Source organism: Canis lupus, chromosome 32 (assembly GCF_003254725.2).
Source record: "Canis lupus dingo isolate Sandy chromosome 32, ASM325472v2, whole genome shotgun sequence".
Taxonomy (NCBI): domain Eukaryota; kingdom Metazoa; phylum Chordata; class Mammalia; order Carnivora; family Canidae; genus Canis; species Canis lupus.
In genome coordinates, this window is record NC_064274.1 from 33,781,838 (window position 1) to 33,799,281 (window position 17,444).

At 34.0% G+C, this 17,444-nt stretch overlaps 1 long non-coding RNA gene across 5 annotated transcripts in view; it reads left to right on the forward strand.

The window, feature by feature from the left end:
* Window positions 1-745: 745 nt before the first annotated feature.
* LOC112671690 (uncharacterized) overlaps window positions 746-17,444 on the forward strand; it is a 113,906-nt gene continuing 97,207 nt past the window's right edge. Inside the window, exons 1-3 of one of the 5 annotated variants that reach the window (XR_003143793.3) lie at window positions 746-2,650; window positions 5,538-5,607; window positions 9,631-9,725. This is a non-coding gene — a long non-coding RNA (uncharacterized LOC112671690). Of the gene's footprint in view, window positions 2,651-5,532; window positions 5,608-9,630; window positions 9,726-17,444 lie in introns of all 5 variants that reach the window. The other 4 variants (XR_003143789.3, XR_004811399.2, XR_007407860.1 and 1 more) reach the window with 4 other exon arrangements.

The following is a 17,444-nucleotide window of genomic DNA, read 5'->3' on the forward strand; positions in this document are numbered from 1 at the left end:
CTTCTGCCCATTTTTATTGGGTTGTTTGGGTTTTTTGCTTTTTGTTTTTTTGTTTTTTTTGCTAATATGAGTTGTGTAAGTTCTTTATACATTAGCCCCTGATAAGAGGCTAATGTCCAAATTTGCAAATATTTTCTTCAATAAGTTGCCTTTTCACTGTGTTGATGGTTTCCATTGCTGTGCTGATTTACTTTGTACTTTAAACATCAGGTTTTAAATTATTTATTGACCTGTAGGAAAAACACAATTGATAATGTCAACTAAGAGGATTCTGTAACAATGGGAAAGCAAAGTAGGAACATTAATGTGAGCATCATGAGGCACTGCTGTGTTTAGTGAGTAATCATCAGTCATATAGCCCAGGTTTTCTCTCTGTGTCTTCCAGTAAATTCTTAATTGATTCAGAGGATTACTAGATATCTCTATTCCTTATTTTTCTTTCTTGCATAAATGTGGAAAAAATTATGGTCACCATCATGTTTGGTAAAATAGCTATCTAGTTGTTTTGTTCTTTTTTTTTTTTTTTTTTTTATGATAGGCACACAGTGAGAGAGAGAGAGAGGCAGAGACACAGGCAGAGGGAGAAGCAGGCTCCATGCACCGGGAGCCTGACGTGGGATTCGATCCTGGGTCTCCAGGATCGCGCCCTGGGCCAAAGGCAGGCGCCAAACCGCTGCGCCACCCAGGGATCCCTAGTTGTTTTGTTCTTATATTTAAACCCATCAGTAGGAAGATTCACTCAGTATTCCCTTAACACATCTGAGTGTTTAATGATTCATTTGATTCAAGAGTGCAAGTAGCAATATGAGTTGTAGCTATCCTACGTATTTTAATTGATACTTTTAACTTTTGACTTTTAAGCTATGAAGCACCTAAATGACTTCAGAGTAATGAATAAATGATTTTTGCCTCCTGTTTTTAGTTGGAATATAGTGATACAATAAAGTATATCCTCAAGTCATAAAAAATGTTCATATTTATTTTCTAGTAGAAAAGTTTATTTTAAAATAGGTTAAAGTTTGATCTCTTTATAGGAACAATACAGTTGCATATACTTCTTTGTGTTAATGACTAAAAGAGGATACTATCACTGTATTATTAATTTCTCCTAATACATAATATAGTATCTATATGATTATGACCTCATGGTCATGATTTTTGTCTTTATGTAGGTCTTCTATGCTTAAGAAGAAAAATTCCCACTCCAAGACTACTGGTGTTAACCAACTGCTCTGCAAATTTGAGGTCTGGGTTAAAAGAGGAGACTATGGATGACATATACTCTAGAATGTATATCATATTATTCAGATAAGCAGAATAATACGTGGAAGTACCCTGAGTAAAATTGCACCCCATAAATCTGTAAGAACACACTGCCAGTTTTAAGAATGATCCATGTTTCATTTCAGGGGTAGTGTGCTTTACAATACAGATTACATACAGGTAGGTAGAGGCAATATGTGCAGTAGCATGGCTCCCAAACCTGGCTCATTGTTGAAATCTCTTGGCATAGCCCTTGCAACCAGTAAAATCAGAAGTTCTAAAAAAAAAAAGAAGTTCTAGGATATATCCTCAGAATCCTATTTTAGAAATCTTTCTAGTATGGGAGCTACTACTGTATTGGCCAGAAGTCTAAGACTTGAAGTCTAAGAAGAGAAACTAAGGCTAAGTTTGTGGAGTCTCACTTTTCTCATCATTAAAAGGGGGGAAATAACCTGCTACGTAGATTAGAGTAAATCATATGTATAACCTGCTATGTAGATTAGAGTAAATCATATGTATAACACCTGCCAAAAATTGCTACTCAGAAGATAATCACTATTTTAAAAATTGATGATAGATCTTATAGGGCAAGATGAACTTCAGTCAATTGAACAGGATTTGCCAAGTAGGACTAGACAAGAGTTCAGAAGCTAAGCGTTAAGAAATAATAACAAAGGAAAATAGTGCATGAGGAAGCAGATGAGCAATTCAGTGTGATGCGGGAAGCACCAAAGTGGGCTGCAGAAATAGCGTAGATTGGAGCCATGAAGAGAGTGAGAACCAAATTGCCAAATAATGTTGATGGATCAGATTGGAGAGACAACTAATCCAAAACCTAGGGAGATAGGCCCTGAACTCTAGCTCCAGGAACCAATGCAGAGACTGGGCACCAGGGATCAAAGTCCTGGATCAAGGAGAACCAGCCACCTACATGAGTGTAGCACACAGTCTAGCATTAGGTTACTGTTGGAGCAGCCTTCCTAGATTTAGGGGATAGGAGCTGGCAGTGAGAAGTTCATAATTATGGATCATGGGTAAGCACAGGCAGTTGGACCATGGTGTCTATGATGTCACAATACTTCCCCATTTGCTTCCCATTCTGTGGATATGAAGAAACTGAACAAAAGAACATGGCAGTTGAAATCCTTCTCATATTTGAAAAGAACACGAAGAGATAGAAGAATATGATGCCACATTTTAGCTAATTAGCATAGTAGGTTTTCATAAACAAGAAATATGATGTAACAAGAATATGATGCCACAATTTAGCTAATTAGCATAGTAGGTTTTCTTTCAATGCAATGGTTGGGAAAATGGGGTGGCTTTGGATCTGAGAGAGAAAGGCAAACACTTGCCTTGTGAGGAGAGCATGAACTGGAACATGGAGGTAGGAATGGCAGTGTCCTTTCAGAGAGAAAATTGGTCAACCGACAGTTACTAATAGATTGGAAGTGAAGGAAATGATTGAAAATAGAAAAATTAGAATATTATTGCTATCCTGATTTGGGAGTTGCACTTACTGAAATTTTACTAACTGGTCCAGATCATAGGAGTATTATATATTAAATTATGCTTTTGTGTTCTTTCTATAATTTTTTGGTGAAGGAAATTTTTTGAGGTTTTGTTACATTGTTCATATGATTTTAACCCTGCTACTTAATTGTATTTCATTGTTGTTTACTCAAAGTGTTTAGGAATGCCATTTAAATGTTTAGCATGACCATTTAAATGCTTTCATAGAGTCTAGGAGCTCTTAGAGATTTGATTCTCTATTACTGCATATCAAAGATATTAATATGCTCCCACATTAAACATTATTTATATTAAATTGGTTTTCAATGCAGTTGAATAGTTTTATATAATGTACTGTTTTGTATACATCTTATTATCAATTAATAACTATGATTTTTTTCATACTTTTTAGCCAATGAGCTTTTTAAGGGTCTTGAAAATCTAGCAAGCCCAAGATGTTGTGCTCTTAATGATTTATGGAAAAATAATTAGTGTAGGAGTGAGATTATTTTACACATGTAGGATACTCTTAGAAAAAAATATTTTAAGATTCATTATAAAAGAATATAAGAGAATGTTGATCTTTCAAATGTCCTATTTCTCAAAATAATAGGAATTAGTGATTAGTTTTTGGTTTATTTTACATTTATGTGGTTTCTCCCCTAAAGTATCTTGTAAACTTTTTAAAGGCACACTCTCCTTCTTAGACCATATTTTATCCTTAAGATCGGTCCAGTGATTTCTGCTTAGTAAGAGTTTTTAGATTAATTGTTCCTTCAGATCTAACCACCTCCTTTTTCAAAAAAATAAGTTTACTAAACTTTTGCTTATTATTGTAAGTAAAGTTCTTATGGTGGTGCCAACTGGCAGAAATCATGAAAACATGTTACCAATAGATTGATTGTGTAATATTTTAAGAATTTACTGCTGATTTTCTATGTTCTGGCCAACAGAAAAAATATTAAAAGGTCAGCATATGGGTTTTTGTATTAAAAATACCTCAAATTTTACAGTTTTGTATAATATTATTCAGTTTAATGCCAGCATTGAACAATATGTAAGAAAAGAACATCTGCCAATTCATAGACTTGCTAATAAAGTTCTGTTACAAATTAACTGGTTCATTTGTACGTATTTTCTTGTATGAAGACAATTTATCTTATAAACATGGTAAAACATAACATATATATATGTATATATATATGCAAGATCTAATCTCAGTCTACTTTTTCTTTTCAACTAAGCAAATAGGCTATATAAATCAATTGGTGTTTTCAGGCACTGTGCCACATCTGAGCCTGAGAATTACCTTAGATCTGTAACTTGAGTGGAGGTGTGAAAACAAACCAGTTCACAGCAAGTCTATCGTGAAAAGATCACAGGGACCACTCATTTCATGATTCTGGGCAGATTCAAAAAAATCACTGAGGCTACAACATTGCGTCTTCCTTAGGGTCAACTGAAAAGACAGCATTTATAAAACAGTGGAAGAATGGAATGGGCAAAAAGGGCATAAATGTCCTAAATCATTATTATATAGCAGAACTGATTTTCATTTTGAAATGGAATTTTTTTCTATAACCAATTTGTTGTTTTATTTATTTTTTATTTTTTTAAAGATTTTATTTATTTATTCATGAGAGACAGAGGCAGAGAGAGAGGCAGAAACACAGGCAGAGGAAGAAGCAGGTTCCATGCAGGGAGCCTAATGCAGGACTCGATTCCAGGTCTCCAGGATCACGCCCTGGGCCAAAGGTGGCGCTAAATCGCTGAGCCACTTGGTCTGCCCTGTTATGTTGTTTTAAAGGAAAATTGTATTACCTGCTCAAATGTCATCCATTTGGAAAAATATAGAAAATATCTATAGATACCATTTATATATACCAGTAGGAGAGATTCATTCAAAATTCTATTCTATTATATGGCAAAATTTTATCCTACTATATTTAGGAGCAAGAGAACATTAAAATCATTTAATAGTTTTTGAACTGGCAAAAACATATTATGACAAAACAAGCAAACACTTTCAGCCAGATTAATTCATTAGAGATTCTTATATGCCTTTTTTTAAAATATATTTTTTTAATTTTTTTATTTATTTATGATAGTCACACAGAGAGAGAGAGAGAGAGATCGAGAGAGGCAGAGACATAGGCAGAGGGAGAAGCAGGCTCCATGCACCGGGAGCCCGACGTGGGATTCTATCCCAGGTCTCCGGGATCACACCCTGGGCCAAAGGCAGGCACCAAACTGCTGCACTACCCAGGGATCCCTCTTATATGCCTTTATTCCTGACAAAGAAATACAAGCAAATGAATGTTATAAAGGAAGAAATAGAGCATTTTAATCATAGCTTTTGATATATTTCTTTAGTAGGTTTTGGTTACATCTAAATATTTCTCAATAGGAACAACATAATTCATTAGATTTTTGCCTGAGTATGTGCAAGAAAATATATATTTTTTTATTCCTTGGAGAAAAGGAAAAGAATGAAATAAAAAAATGCAAAAAGAAGCAAGAAAAAAGGTATCTGTGTGGTCTTATAGAATAATGTGATATAGAGGCCTGTGGAGAGAGAGATCCCTATGGACTTGAGAAAGTACTCCTTTCTCCTGAAAAGAGCTTAGTCTAAGTAAAATAAAGACATTCCCAAATATGGAGGCCACAGAGTAGGGTCCCAAAGTATATTTGTTGAGCTTAATTGAATAGCTTAAAATGTATTAGAATATCTGGTTCATGTTTTTATTTTTTTTTAAGTACAGTTAAAGAAATCTGTAGCTGCTGGTCTCCTTTTCCAAAGCCGCTGCCATGGAAACTACCACTTCCATGCAAGTATGACTGTTTTATTCTTATATACTTAGTGAAGTCTTTTGGCCATTTTCAACATGGTGGCTTTTCTTTCCTAAAGATTAAAGCCAAACCCAGACGTAAAAAGTCCTGTGATGAAAAACAAATGTTCGTCAACTACCCGGAATCAACATTGAATTCTTCTGAGCAAAGGGGAAAGAATTTGAAACTAAGGACTGAAGAATTTTGCTAGACCACTATTTATGGTTGTTTATTTGTGTGCGGGTGCTCTGCTTTGTTGAAAGGAAGATTTCTTCTAGCTACAAGTTAGAATTTTCTAGCAGTAGGCTGGAAAGAATAATGGTAGGGAAGAAAATCTACATTGAAATTTTTCTTGGTAGTTAACTTTCCAGAAGAAGCATAATTTCAGTGAAGGCATTCTAGTCCTTAAGAAACCTTAATTCAGGTCTTAGAAACTTTTGTTAAATAGAGATAAAAATACTTAACCTTTCTTTCTGTGTAGCTATGAAGATTAAGTAAAATAGTATTTTTAAACTAATAATCATAATAATACTAAGAATAACTGTCATGTGCTGAATTGTATTCCTCTCACAATTCATATTTTGAAGCCCTAATCCCACTGCCTTAGAATGACTGTATTTGGAGATAGGGCCTTTAAAGAAGTAATTCAGTTGCGAAATGAGGCTATTAAGGTGGGCCTTAATTCTACTCAACTGGAGTCCTTATAAAAAGAGGAAATTTGGACTCAATAGAGAGACATCAAGCATGCTCCAACAAGAGGAAAGACCATGTGAGGACACTGAGAGAAGATAGCCACTTCAGACTAAACAGAGAGGCCTCAGGAAAAAAAAAATCAAACATGCTGATGCCTTTGTCTTGGACTCTGAGTCTCCAGAACAGTGAGAAAATACATGTCTGTGATATAAGCCACCCAGTCTGTGGTATTTTATTATGGCAGCCCCAGCAAGCTAATATAATAATGAACACAGACTGAGAATTTACTATGGTTTTTATAATTAGTACTATTTCTTGGGAGAACTGCTGAGTTAATCTGGAGAATGAATGAGGAGGATAAAGAGAGCATACTTCCACCTTTACCTATAACTTGCCAGAAGACCAGCTGCAGCTTACTGCAATTTATTGTATCAGTATTATTATTGCAAGAACAAAGAGAAACCATCTCTGACAGTAACTGACAAGGTCCTTCACAGTTTATGTTGCTTAGTTCTGAATGGAATTGACTTAATTATCAAATGAAATATGTATATTTTATTAAAGTATTCACCATTTTCCCCATGGACATGTAAATACACAAGGGAAGTTCAGATTTTTTTTTCTTTCAAATATTGTGATATTTTGAGCATGGAGTGAATGAAAATGAGCATCCATTCCATAGGATATATTTGTTTAACATATTCTTGCAAGGCATCCTTTATACTGGCCTGACTTAGAAAGTTTACTACCCTTTGCTCCCTGTTTAAGTGTAGGTACAGTCAGTTTTACTTCCTTACATTTTGATATAAATTTCTCTATTCTCATGAATATGGATATGTTTATTCTTTCATTCTTGACAATCAGAAAGAAGTCTGAATCCTAATTCAAAATGCAAATTTAGTCAAAAAGGGGGAACCCACTAAATAAATGCACAATAGTATTATGATGCTCTAAGAATGCCATTAAAATTTCTATTGGTTAAGATTTCTGCACGTATATATATTTACATATGCATATATATCAATTACATATTAGAGATAAGCCATACTGTATGTTTATCTATTATCTATTTTCTATTGTATCCATTTTAGCATAGGACATAGATATAGATTAGGTAATGATTAACTCTACAAAAATTAATTTAAATGATAATTCCTTCAATGAGGTCACACATATCTAAGGTTGCAGGTACCAACCTACATGTTGTTTTCACTGATCTTTTCCTTTAAAGATCAAGTAACATTACCATTTACTTTTTAGGCAGTTACTTCACTAATATCTTGGCTCACTTACCTAATAGAGCAAAGAGCAAGAATTGAGAAACCCAATGAAAGGCACATTGACTATAAACTGTGGTAATGCTAGAATTCCTTAAAAAATCAACCAAGTAAGGCTTAGTTATACACGTTACTAATGCCTAGGGACATCTTAAATTTGCAGTATGTGTACCCTAGTTTATCCGAACTTTAATTGAATAAGGCGTACTTTGTAATCTGCTTGTTTTGGTTGCTGTTAGTTTTTTCATGACCCTTCTAGTTTTTTTTCCATGGTCTATTAGTTTTTTATGTTTGTTAAAACACAGGTTTGATCTCAAAATTACATCATTTAAACCAAGGAACAGAAGTCTTTCATAGAATATTCTAGTATACTAAAATTGTGGCAATTTTGTGTTGTCTCTACTGTGTAAAATAAATTTTGAAAAACCCCTAAATTCATTTTTTCCTTCTACTCTCATATATTTATTTTAAAATCAGCTATTGTTGCTTATATACCTGGGTAGGATAGTAATTTTTGTGTGTTAAAGAGTTGGAGAAAAAATTAAATATTTTTGGCTTGGGATTGGAATAAACTATTTGGAAATATAAATCAGTATAAACAAATATTTTAAGATCTTCTAGGTACTTAATGCATAATAGAATTGTAGTAGTGTTTGTTGGATGAATAAATGAGCACTACTTTTAAATGTAACTATCATAATTTAGACAAATCCCAGATTTTCAGTTTATCATTTTTAAACAATCATATATGGGGCCTACCACATTTACACATGTTTTGTCTGGTAGATTTTTTTTTCAATTAATAGCTTATTTGTAATATCGTGGTGAATGTAGCAGTTTGTTGAGAAAAAAAAGTTTCTTTTTTTTAAGATTTTTTTTTTATTTGGGAGAGAAAGAGAAAGCATGGGGGTTGGAGGAGGAGACAAGAGAGAAGGAAAGAGAATCTTAAGCAGACTTCATGCTGAGTGCAGAGCTGGACACAGGGGCTTGATTACATGACCCTGAGATCACCAACTGAGCAGAAACCAAGAGTCTCATGTTTAATTGACTGTGCCACCCAGGCATCTGAGAAAAAAGTTTTGAAAACTACTCAAAAGTAGTTGAGTCACACACTGTGACTTGTATCTACATTCCATATGAAAACAGATAAACTTCACTCTTATTGAAAATATTTGCCTTGAGGATCTAAGAACACTGGATCTGCCATTCTTGATCTGTTCATTCTGAGTCTACTAGCTAATGACAGTAATTGTGGTGGTCATATGGAAGAGTGTGTTTTTTCTTTCTTGACCCCATCCTCAAAAGTAGAAAACTAGGGGATCCCTGGGTGGCTCAGTGGTTTAGCGCCTGCCTTCGGCCCAGGGCATGGTCCTGGAGTCCCAGGATTGAGTCCCACATCAGACTCCCTGCATGGAGCCTGCTTCTCCCTCTGCCTGTGTTTCTGCCTCTCTCTCTATCTGTGTCTCCAGTATTCCTGATGAACATGGATGCAAAAATTCTCAACAAGATACTAGCCAATAGGATACAACAGTACATTAAGAAAATTATTCACCATGACCAAGTAGAATTTATTCCCGGGACACAAGGCTGGTTCAACACTCGTAACAATCAATGTGATTCATCATATCAGCAAGAGAAAAACCAAGAACCATATGATCCTCTCAATAGATGCAGAGAAAACATTTGACAAAATACAGCATCCATTCCTGATCAAAACTCTTCAGAGTGTAGGGATAGAGGGAACATTCCTCAACATCTTAAAAGCCATCTGTGAAAAACCCACAGGAAATATGTCTCTCATGAATAAATAAAGTAAAATCTTAAAAAAAATAAAGTAGAAAACTTGCTTCAAATTCCTTCCTTTCTCCATCTCTTCCTTCCTTTCTCTTTTTTCCTAGACAGCATATATGAATATCATTTTATAGATTCATCATTGTTATAAATACATACACAAAAACATTATTTATAAGAAATGTTTTGTTTTAATATATTGAAAGCTTTCTGATACAAACAATTGTTTCTTATTAATTTTGTTCCCTTTGTGTGTCTATTACAGGGTTCAGAATTAAAAGCAGATACTAATATCTGTTGAATGAATCACTGGCCTGAATATCCTTCTGAGATGAAGTATTCCATTATTAGCTGTATGTGGTAATGCTTAATTTCTTTTAAATTTATGCCTTCAAATTTTTAAGCATAATTCCCTAACCCAATATTCTAGAATTAGATAACATACCCTATAAGTACTATTTATGTGTTTTTAGGAAATCCATAAATATTTGACTATATCTGGAATTGATCATATTAAATTTCTTCTATTAAGAAAAATGGGCAAAGATTGAGTGTAGTTGTGGAAAAATAGAAATGCTATTTGTAGACCTTAATTTGCAGTTTGACAGATGTACATCCTAAGGATAAAATGTGGTACTGCACTTTATGAACATGTTAAATACTTGAAATAATAAGTTGCATATATATGCGACAATTCCTAGAGCTAGTTGATATGTGGTTAATTAATGAGAAGAATGGTGCAGATAGTAGTAAGTGCCCTAGGAGTTCAAATGCTATAGTCTGAAGAGGTAAGAAAATTTTCACTGAAGGAGGTGGGACTGAGAAAAGTTGTGAAAAATGCTTAGAAGCTGATGGGACGTTATATGGTTCAAATTCCTGGGAAGTTGCTACCAGCCTGGGAATACTATCAACTACCCCTAGCCTTGAAGCCATGGAGTCTTTGACTGTCCATGGTCAAATTCTTTCGAGCCTTGTGGGACTCTTATCTAACAAGCTTCCATATCACTGAGGGTAGTGTTTCTGTTCAGATTAATAGTTCTCATTGCCCTTCTTTCTCCAAGACATAGATCAATGCTATCATATGTCATATCCCTGTTTAGCTCAGTCATAACTAGAAATTTGATTACAAGACATTCATGTTCACAAAAACACAAAACTCCATGCTGGTCTGACCAGCTCTTAATTTTCCTCCTACTCCCATCCTATTTTCCTTTAAAACTTTTGTTCTTTATCAGAAAACTACCATATATGTTCGATCTCTTCTAGGAACATTCTTTATATTATTGTCTTATCCAAAAAACTGCCTGTCCCTTTATACTGTTAGCTTTAATGTGGGCCTCTCAAAATAAGGCTGCTTTGTTCTTTCTCATACTAAATGAGGTATAAGAGGTTGGGTTGGTGTCCTCTTTTATTTCTGTTTCCACTACTTCCTCTTTATTCCCCCTCCTTCAGACACCTACTACTGTTCTTGAGGTTCATGCCACTTAATTATATCCCTCCTCCATTTTTTTCTGTTATTCTTGTCTATTTGCCTACCTACTAAAGCTCTTTTATTCAAGAGTATAGATTCCTAAATCCTGTGTATTTGTGACTTCAGTATCCACATAAATAAATCATTCAGAATGCTACCTTTTGGGTTTTTTGGTCTTATCTTCAAATTTCTTTTTATTTCTCTTGGACAGCCATTTTTATACTGTTTTTTTTTTTTTTTTCAGCCCAGAAAATATAACACTTCTGTAACCTTGGTTTTAAATATCTCGTTTTCCCATACCACCATCTATTTTTCTGACACTTTTATTCAAGTTTTTCTATTGTCACAATTCAAATATATTAAGACTGTAGACTCTACCTACATCTTTTTAGTGGTCAATATATGTCAATATGTCAAAATACCTTATTGAAAAAAATAAAGTCAAATGTTTTCCATATGGTTGGTTCATGGAATTTGTGAAAAGTGATATTTTTTCTTTTTTTTTAGTGCATAGTCATCAATTGTTAGATACCACTTATTTTGCTGATGCCTCACTTCTAACAAATGAAAATTTAGTTATACTATCTTTTAAATTGCATAAATAACTTTTAACAGTTATTACAGTAATCTTAAAATCTGTATAATTAAATAAAATCAGGGTGCCTGTGGCTCAGTCACATAAGCATCTGCCTTCAGCTCAGGTCATGAAGAGGGGAGGGGTTACGGGTAGAGTTCCTGGGATTGAACTCTGCCTCAGGCTCACCACTCAGCAGGGAGTCTGCTTCTCCTTCTCCCTCTGCCCTTCCTCCCATTCAAACTCTCCATTTCTCTCTCAAATAAATAAATTATTTTTAAAAAGTTGTAATTAGGGATGCCTGGGTGGCTCAGTGGTTGAGCATCTGCCTTTGGCTCAGGGCGTAATCCCAATTTGGGAATCAAGTCCCACATCCAGCTCCCTGTAAGGAACCTACTTCTCCCTCTGCCTATGTCTCTGCCTCTCTCTCTCTCTGTGTCTCTCATGAATAAATAAATAAAATCTTTTTAAAAATTGTAATTATGTTTAGGAAAAGAAAATAAGAACCTAGAAACCTCTGTACAGAAAAACAAAAAAAGAATACTTTTAATATTGCATTTGTCCCGCTGAGCTCAATTATAATAATGTGTATGAAAATAAATTATATAATTTATACAAAATACAATAAACGTTATTATTGCTATTATTTAGGTCAAGAAGAAATGCAAACTTAGGTAAATTAAAATAGAAGTTGAATAATTTAGCATATTAAATATATAAATCATATTTACTGGCATGGTTGTGTGTGCACGCATGCATGTGTATGTGTGTGGGGTGTGCGTTTGTGTACTGTTTATTTATTTATTTTAGAGAAAGATCGAGCATCAGCAGGGGTAGGGCCAAAGGAAGAGAGAGAATCTTAAGCAGGCTCCACTCTAAGCTGGACTCAGGGCTCCATCTCAGGACTCTGAGATCATGACCTGAACGAAAATCCAGTCAGACACTTAACCAACTGTGCCCGCCCCCCAGGCACCCTTTCTTTGCCTCTTAAATATAAATATACTTTTCCTAGGTGATCTCCTCATTTGGCATAGATATAAATTCAATACTTATTCTGATGACTCTCAAATGTTTATACTTATCCCTAGGTTCTTGAACTTGTATTTCGAACTACTTATCTGACACCACAATTCAATTCTTTATATACCTTTCAACATACCTATTATAAAAGCAGAAACTCATGATTTTCCAATTTTAGTGTATGTGCTGCTGAAGTGAGCACAGAAACTCATGATTTTCCACCCTAATCTCCTCCTTAAACTCCTCTCCTTTGTCACCCTAGCAAATGGCAGCAAAATCCATCTAGCTGTTTCTTGTGTTCCCAACCTTTCAGTAAATTCTGATTACTGTATCCTTACATTATTCTCCAAATCTGTTTACTCTCCATCTCCACTTTTTTTTTTTTTTTTTTTTTAATCTCAGTTCAGTTTACTATTCTTTCTTGCCTGGAAAATAGCTTACTAATTTGTTTCTTTAGGTCTGCTATTATCCCTTTCATATCATTCCCATAAAACAGCAAGTACGATTTTAAATTAAATCTGATTATACCATTCCTCTGCTTAAAACCCATCAATGTCTTCTAATTTTACTAAGAATATCAAGCAGCCTCATTTTCATGAGCCACAGATCACACACATTCCAGTCCCTGCCTACTTCTTTAAATCCATTGCAGGCCCCTCCTGAAATGGTTCACTATGTTGTTGATAGTCTTTCCTTTTAAAAGTTTAATGAGCCCATCGAGTTTTTTTCCAACCAGATTATTTGTAGTCCTTGTTGCTTCAGCATGGAAGTCTTCTTTTGGTAGGTTTCAATGTCAATGCCATTAAAGTTGCATTTTTGTCTTTCTTATTCATTGTTGATTTCCCAGAACCTAGAATGATACCTGTTACACTTTAGGTGTTCCATATGCATTGGTGAATTAAATGCATGATTACATTTCATCCCTAAGGTCTTCCCTTAGGGAAGTGAACTTAAAGTGATTCATTTCCTTTCCTCAGATGGGCTTTTCCTAAATACTGTTTTTAAGGTTCTTCCCCATCAAGATTAAATTGCACTTTATCCCTTATCGTTTGAATGATATCCCATACCATTTTAATTTCCTTCACAACAGTTTTTATAATCTGCAATTATCTTACTGACTTATTTCTTTGCTTATTGTCTACATCCATCAGTAGAATACAAAATCAGTGAGGGCATCTTCTGTTTTGTTTACACTGAAACTTTAATGCCCAAGACACTATCTGTACACATTAATCCTATATCATAAACCCCAGTAAATATTATGAAACAAAATTAACAAATAAATAAATGAACAAAATGAACAATATAGAAAAAATTCTGAGGAAAAAATTAGGGAAGGTGAAGTCAAAGTGATAAACAAAGCTTAGCAAGTAAATATAAATGATATGCTGTTTACCTTGTTAAGATTATTTTCTAAAAATGCCAAATTGCACAGGTTCTTATATTAACTCATCTGGAGAGTATAATTTGCTCTTCCCCTGTCTTTCTTCTCCTTGTTCTGAGCCAATTTCCTATCCATGACAAATGTTCCTCTAACCCCTGGTCATCTTGGTAGAATTTGTTTTGCAGTCTTTGATGTGGAAATTTTCAGTGGTTTTTGGAAATTTAAATAGCTTAGATTAGTCAGACAGTTTTCCTCTTGATAAGCCAGGAAGGTATTTCCCCTCTGAATTTTATCAAAATGTTTCATATGTTTGAACTTGATTCATAGCTGTCCCTATGGTTTCTATGGTTGTCAAACATTTCTACAAAAAATATTATCTACCATGGTTTTGAGTCTTTTGTGTAAGATATAATCCACTTATCAAGAAGTGCACAAAATATGAATGTAGAGATCAATGATTATCCGCTTTCCAGATTAAGAAAAAGAAAATTACAAGCAATAAGAAAAATAGAAGGAAAATTACCAGCACTGCAGAGTACCTAACCCCTCAGCATTTCCTATTTCTATCCTTTCCCTCCTTCACTATAGTTTGGTTTGATTTAAAATTTATATAAATGGAATCATAAAATATGTATTTTTTGTGCCTGACTTGTTTCTCACAATGCTATGCCTCTAAGATTCACCTATGTTGTTATGAGTAGTAATATTTTATTCTTTGTCATTGCTGGTTTTTGTTACGCTGGACAGAAGTATCACAATTTATCTCTTCCTTTCACCGTTGATGGAAATTGGATTTGTTTCCAGTTTTTAGCTCTCGTAAATAATGCTGAAAGTTCTCCTACATGCCTCTTGAGATACATGTGCAAGCATTTCTACTGGGAATATCTTAGTAATGGAACTGCTATCTTATAAGGAATGTTTGTGTGCAGTTTTAGAAGATACTACTGAATAGATTTATAAATTCTTGGTATCAATTTAACATTAGCCAACAGAATATGAGAATTAGTTGCTCCGTGCCCTTGCCATATCTTGGTACTAAAAGTCTTTTTGATTTTACCCATTCTAGTGGGTGTGCAATAGTGACTTATTATATTTTAATTTAATTTTCCTGATGATTAGTATGTTCCACAAATTTTCATAGGTTGTCATTTGACTCTGTCTCTTGACCTTTTTTTCAGTTATGTGTTTTATTCCTTATTAATTTCATATGTATGTTTCATTTGTCCTGCATATAAGCCGTTTCTCAGTCATATGTGTTGTAAATACATTTGCTCCTTTCTTTGGCTTCTTTTTTAACTTTCTTGATGCCATTTTTTGATGAACACAATTCCTACATATTAAAGTGAACTGATTTATCACTTTATCCCTCGTTGTTAAAACTTTTTGCTTCCTGTGTAAGAAAGTTCTACTCAGCTCAAGATTGTGACTGTATGATTTTATATTCTTATCAAACTATGCTGATTTCCTTTTCATATTTATATCTACATTCTATTTGAAATTGTTTTTTTTGTGTGTGTGTGGTGTGAGGTAGGGGTTAAAATTCAATTTTTTTCCACAGAGTACCCAATTACACAAGTACCGTTTATGGAAAAGTCCATCCTTTCTCCGCTGTGCTATAGGGTCACTGTGACATAAATCAAATGTGTATATTTATAGTCTCTCTGTTCTGTTCAATTGTCCTATTTTTCTATGCTTTGTGCCAATACAACATTGTGTAAGTTATTCCAGCTTTATAGTGTTTTGATTTCAGTAGAAAAAATTCCACCTTATTTTCCTTCAAAAGTGTTTTAACTATTCTTTTCTTTTAATACTGTTTTTTAAAGATTTTATTTATTTATTAATGAGAGAGAGAGAGAGCGGCAGAGGGAGAAGCAGGCTTCAAGTAGGGAGCCCGATGTGGGACTCGATCCTGGATCTCCAGGATCAGGCCCTGAGCTGAAGATAGTGCTAAACAGCTGAGCCACCCGGGCTGCCCTATACTTTTTTTTTTTTAGAGCAGTTTAGGTTTACAACAAAATTGAGAGGAAAATAGGTTTCTCATATCATCCCACCCCACACATGCATAGCCCCTCGTGTTATCTACATCACTCACCAGAATAATATATATATATATTTTATTTATTTATTTATTTATTTATTTATTTATTTATTTATTATTTATTTTACCAAGAATGAACTTAAAGTGATTCATTATAATCATCCAAAGTCCATAGTTTATCTTAAGGTTCACTCTTGGTGTTGTACATTCAGTCAGTTTGGACAAATGTATACTGACATACACTCATCATTATAATATTACACAGAGTATTTTCACTGTCTTAAGAATTCTTTATGCTCTGCCTACTAATCTATTCCTTCCCTTCCCCACCTTGGGAATCACTGATTCTTTTATTATCTCCATAGTTTTGTTATTCCAGAACGTCATATAGTTGAAATCATATAATATGTCACCTTCTCAGATTGGCTTTTTTCATTTAGTAATATGTATTTAAAATTCCTGCATGTCTTTTCATGGCTTGATAGCTCATTTATTTTTAGCACTGAATAATATTTTGTCATCTGGATACACCACAGTTTATCTACTGAAGGATAATCTTGGCTGCTTCCAAGTTTTCGTAATTATAAATAAATCTATTTTAAGTATCCATGTGCAAGTTTTTGTGTGGAGATATGTTTTTGACTCCTTTTGGGTAAAGAACAAGGAGAATGTATTTTCATTGCTTTATTGAGTGTGATTGAGATCCTAGGTTGGAAATAGGAGGAAAAAATTTAGCAAAGTAAATTTACCATTAAAGTTCAAAGAAATGCCTGTAATTATTTTATTTGTGCAGGCTACCCCTTGCCATGCACACATCTCTAATTCTTGCACTGAATTTGAATGTTTAGATTAAGTATAAAAACAAGTCATATTTAAGTCTCTCTTTACCTTTGTCTACTTCAGAGTAAAGTTTCATTCTTCATTTTGTCTACTTCAGAGTAAAGTTTCATTCTTCATTTTTATCCAAACAATAAGTAACTTTTGACTGCTACCTATGAGACAAGCATTATTCTACATGATGAAGATATAGCAATGACCAAAAGAAAGTAAAATCCTTGCCTTCATGGAGTTCACATTCCAGGAGAAAATATGCCAATCTCATCAATAATGGTTTTTTATCAGAATATTTTTCCTGGGAACCCTGTACCTTATAGACTGGTGGGGCTTCAGTGCCAGGAAAAGTTTATGATACAGGGGATTGGGCCCCTCCTTCAGAGTCCAGGACCTGAGTTAATAATAAGACTAGATAGAACCTGAGGAGTCTGTCCTGTGTGAGTCTTCATTTTTACCATAAGGATTAACAAGACTAAATTCACAAGATTGTCAAGGGAATTAAATTAGATGATGCACGTGAAAAAATCATTTACAAATTTAAAAATTATATATATTTATAAATCAACTTAGATCAACGTCTTTATAAAATTGACACTTTCAATATTATCATAGCATTTCTTTTCATTTTGTATATATTACTCAGCCATTAGAAATGACAAATACCCACCATCTGCTATCTTTTAAAATTTCTGTCCATGAAGATTAACAATTTTCTGTGTGGGGATATTGCACATATTTTGTACATTTATTTTGAGTAT